The sequence below is a fragment of the Scylla paramamosain genome, chromosome 7 (genome assembly GCF_035594125.1).
Source record: "Scylla paramamosain isolate STU-SP2022 chromosome 7, ASM3559412v1, whole genome shotgun sequence".
Lineage (NCBI taxonomy): Eukaryota > Metazoa > Arthropoda > Malacostraca > Decapoda > Portunidae > Scylla > Scylla paramamosain.
In genome coordinates, this window is record NC_087157.1 from 3,547,501 (window position 1) to 3,552,500 (window position 5,000).

Below are 5,000 nucleotides of genomic sequence, written 5' to 3' on the forward strand. Positions count from 1 at the left end.
GGCTCTTTGTCTGGCAGTGGAATTCTACATGCCATATGCGTATGTATATAAGCCATAATAAGACAGCAGGAAGAGACACCCGTAAGAATAAAACAATAAACCAACTCAGGCCACCACCACACCTTCACAGCATCCATCAATAAACCACACGATCAATTTACAATCAAGTTCAAGCTCGGTCAAGACTAGCCTGACAAGACCCCGAGCTGCCCCAGAGAAGGAGCAGCCGCCTCGCAGGTCAGGTCAGGGGGCAGGAAGACAGGCGGGAGAGCGGCGTCCCCTAACTTGTCTCCCGGAGCTCCTGAAATAGTTATAAGGGTGGATTTCCAACATCTGCCAGCGGTCCCGACGACGTGATGAATGCAGGCCTAGTGTTGGTTGTCCTACACTTGACACAGGAGGAGGAGGCAAGTTTACTCCATTCATCATTATTTCCTGCTATTGTACGTATAATAGACTATTAGGTATTCTAATAATCTCTTCATATTTGTCAATAACCAGATTAACATGAATAAAAACACTAATGCACAATGTCCTCGGTTTCACATAGTTTTATATAAAAATAGTATTGTGTGTATTGGTCACTTAATATGGAACTCACTGCCTGTAAAGATCAAGAACTTGTTGCTTACAGACTTGTTATCAACACCACCACCACCACCACCACCATTACTGATTTTACGACGGGATGTCACCACCACCATCATCATCATCACCATTAGTCCCTTATCTTGAATTATATATGGAAAGTGATTAGCAGCATTGTAGAGAAGATAGATGATGCACTCACAGACAGCCTAGGTAGCTCAGTTGGGAGAGCGTTAGACTGAAGATCTAAAGGTCTCCGGTTCAATCCCGGGTCTGGGCAAAAGCTGTTGCTGCTTTGTCGCTTCCTCGGCGATACTTATCAGAATTTTGGCCTTAGATGTGATCGCCCTCAGAACATGTGTGGGTGTGTGTGTGTGTGTGTGTGTGTGTGTGTATCTACTGGCATGAGCGTTTCTCGGCTGTAAATCTACTGACATTTCTCACAGCCACAAAACTCACGCATCACGGGAAGCATTATCTTCATTTTTTTTTTTTTACTAATACAAAAGCCAATTGCCTGATACAAATAATGTTCGAGTTGATCCAAATACTATTTGTATTTAAACAAATCGCAAAATAAAGTAAAATATCTCAAAATGTGATGCTGAGGCTTGTTATCACCACCACCACCAACACCATTATCACTATTAATGTATACATTGTGTCTGATTATGTACGATACGTGACCAGTAACAATGTGAGAAAAAAAAAGAAAGTCTTCTAACAGACAGCCTAGATAGCTCAGTTGGGAGAGCGTTAGACTGAAGATCTAAAGGTCCCCGGTTCAATCCCGGGTCTGGGCAAAAGCTGTTGCTGTTTTGTCACTTCCTTTGCGATACTTAACAGAATTTTGACCTCAGCTGTGATTGCCCTCAGAACACATCAAATCCAAATGATATCTGTGTTTACTTGAATGTGAATGTGAATGTGTGTGTGTGTGTGTGTGTGTGTGTGTGTGTGTGTGTGTGTGTGTGTGTGTGTGTGTGTGTGTGTGTTTGTGCGCGCGCGCGCGCGACCATGAGTGTACCGTGTGGCGGGACGATGCATGTTTCCCTTTGTCTGAGTTAGTAGTGCAAAATTATGTAAATTGTATCACTCTCAGTCGACAGATGTCAACGAGATCAACGAGTGGTGGACGCTGTCGGGCAATTTGGGGATAAAGAAGCATAGCTGAGCCAGAGAGGGAAACCTCAGAGCAACTGACAGCCAGCTCCAGGATTTACCAAACACAATGGGTCGTTCCACGCGCGCCTCATTGCACAAGCTGCCTACGCAGCCGTCGAGATTCAGGTGTGACGACGAGCGCCATAGTAGGACAACGACTCAGGAGTGCCATTTTAGGGTCTTGAAGGAGGCAGCAGCAGCAGCAGCAACAGAAGACGAAGAAGGAGACGAAGAAGAAGAGTGAAGTAAAAAAAAAAACTAGAAAAGCCTTTTAAATCACGAAAGACTGATCGATTTTGATGGATTAATGGATGGATAGATGGATTTAATAACACACCTCAACTAGGAAAGCGAAAAAACATCCATTACACAAAAGACAATAAAAATTAATTATTCCTTTTTATCTGACACCTTAATCAAAGCACATGACCTTACCGCCCACCACCTTACTCTCACGCCTCACAGCCCCTGCCTCGACCCCCCTCCCCCCATCCCACCTGCTTGTTACCTTAGCAGTAGCATGAGGCTGTAAAGAGAAAACACAGAGAGGAGACGAACAGACAGCCTAGATAGCTCAGTTGGGAGAGCGTTAGACTGAAGATCTAAAGGTCCCCGGTTCAATCCCGGGTCTGGGCAAAAGCTGTTGCTGTTTTGTCACTTCCATTGCGATACTTAACAGAATTTTGACCTCAGCTGTGATTGCCCTCAGAATATATCATATACAAGTAAAATCTGCGTTTGCTTGTGTTGTGTGTGTGTGTGTGTGTGTGTGCCCCCTGGATACAACAGCACACCTCAACTAAGGAAACAAGAGACTTCTATTACACGCAAATCCTACCAAGTATAGAAGGCAAAAATTAATTGTTGCAACTGTTTTTTATCTAACACTCTTCACCTTTATACATCATCCTCTTACCTCCCCACCGCACCTGTCCTCGTTACCGCCCACCACCTCACAGCCCCTGCCTTGACGCCCGCCCCAATGGTTACATTAGCAACGCCATGAAGCTGCAAACTAAATCAGCTCTCGTTAAGGAAATATATGGAAGCTTAAGATATAAAGATGACATCATTCAGTTCACAGACTTAGTTAATCAGGGCGTTTATGTAGAAATATTATCGATAATACTTGGAAAAGATATCTTCCACTCACTTCTTCTTCGCCGTCGTCAGCTTATTAGCCCATCTCTATACGGGGTCGCTGTTTTTGATAGCAGCCTCCAATTTCCTCTGCCACCTGCCATGTTGGTATCTAGCCCCTTCTTTCTCATGTCATGTTGTATGCAGTCTTTCCATCTAATCTTGTGTCTTCCTCTCCTCTTCCTTCCTTGCACTTCCATATCCAGGACTCTCCTCTCATCACTTGTTCCATCCCTTCTCATTACGTGCCTGTATCATCTAAGCCTTGCTTCCTGTGTCTTCTTCCACCCACTCTAAGCTGCCTATTTCTCTTCCGCTTTATGTACAGTCGTGATGAGAAGTCGACTAATACTCTGCACTCACTCTTACTTTGTTTATAATTTTCATTCACCCTCAAGTCTTCTGATCTCCCAAGACTCATTATTTGTTGCGTTTTATAAAACTGTCAAAGTATCAGAACACTTGAGACTGAGGATGAAAATTAAACACGATGCCAACAAGTGTGAAACGTTACTTTACTTCCGATCACAGTTGTACTCGTATTGTAGCATCTTCCATACAGCCGCCCACCACACTGCCCCCGTCCAAACAGCACCCCACTTCATTCTGAGCCATCTACCTTTCTTCACCTCACCATACCAGCGTCCATGCAGTACAGCCACCCACCTTACTGTCTCTGCTCTGACAACTACTCCAATCTAAGCTGCCCACGTTCCTTCACTTTTTTGTCCCAGATGCAGGCCGCCCACCTTGCTGTCCCCGTCCTTACAACAGCCACTCGAATCTGAGCCGCCCACTTTCCTTCACTTTGCCGTACCAGCACCAAGCCCCCCACCTCGCCTCGCCTGCCCCTGCCTTGATACCCTCGCCTCATCGCCCTCATCTCCTCCTATCCCCGTCTCGCTAACCCTCGCCAGGATGCGTTACATATTCCATATTTTTTTACTGACGACGGAAAATTTCATACAGTTTTTTTTCGAGCTTCGTAAACAAGTGTACAGGAGACTTTAGACAGTTTTTTTTTTTTTTTTTTTTCTTTTCCATCCCTGCTTCTCCTCAGGGTGCGGGCTTTGGGTAAACAGGTATAAGTTTTCACCATTTTTTTTTCTTCTCTGTTTTTCTTGGTTTAACTTCCCTTCTGTAACATTTCTCCCTTTGATATGACCGTGAATTTATGGACAACTTGCTTATTTGGCACTTGAGAAAAAATATGTTGTTATTCTTTTTTTTTCTTAACTTCACTTTAAATTACAATGCATCCTACGTACACACACACACACACACACACACACACACACACACACAACATAGTATATTAGAACATAAAACAAAAAAAAACAACGTAATAATATCAGAGAGAGAGAGAGAGAGAGAGAGAGAGAGAGAGAGAGAGAGAGAGAGAGAGAGAGAGAGAGAGAGAGAGAGAGAGAGAGAGGTAAAAACAAACATATAAACTGCCAATAAACACACACACACACACACACACACACACACACACACACACACACACACACACACACACACACACACTCCACAACAAAGAGAGAGAGAGAGAGAAAGGGGATAAAAAAATAAATAAAAAAAATAATAAAAACATAAACCCAGCGAAAGAAGAGACGACAAAAATGACAAAGGAGAAAGACAGGGATGAAGGGAGAGGGACATTATCACCCACTTTTCCCTCCTTTCCTCTCTCTCTTTCCTCCACATAATCCACTTCCTGGCGGTGAAACACTCCATCCCATCCACAAATAGGAATAATTAATGGCCCGACCTGTCAATGGGAATCCAGGATGATGGGGAGAGAGAGAGAGAGAGAGAGAGAGAGAGAGAGAGAGAGAGAGAGAGAGAGAGAGAGAGAGAGAGAGAGAGAGAGAGAGAGAGAGAGAGAGAGTGAGAGAGAGAGAATAGAAATATGTAGGAGGGAAAGAAAGAAAAAAGACAGATAGAGAGAAAGCAAAGAAAGAAAAGAAAGAAAGGAGGAAAGAAGAGAGCAAGGAAAGAAGGAAAAGCAAAGAAAACTAAGAAAAGAAAAAATCGAATAGAAAAACCAAATCACAAATCGAAGAAGAGCTAAAAAAAAAAAAAAAGGAATGAGAGACGCAAAG

The 5,000-nt window shown here is 43.5% G+C and overlaps 3 non-coding genes across 3 annotated transcripts; all 3 read left to right on the forward strand.

The window, feature by feature from the left end:
- Positions 1–795: 795 nt before the first annotated feature.
- Positions 796–868, forward strand: Trnaf-gaa (transfer RNA phenylalanine (anticodon GAA)). Its single transcript has one exon. It is a non-coding gene; the product is annotated as a tRNA-Phe (tRNA).
- Positions 869–1,318: 450 nt separating this feature from the next.
- On the forward strand, positions 1,319–1,391 carry Trnaf-gaa (transfer RNA phenylalanine (anticodon GAA)). The gene has a single exon. It is a non-coding gene; the product is annotated as a tRNA-Phe (tRNA).
- Positions 1,392–2,315: 924 nt separating this feature from the next.
- On the forward strand, positions 2,316–2,388 carry Trnaf-gaa (transfer RNA phenylalanine (anticodon GAA)). Its single transcript has one exon. It is a non-coding gene; the product is annotated as a tRNA-Phe (tRNA).
- Positions 2,389–5,000: the final 2,612 nt, after the last annotated feature.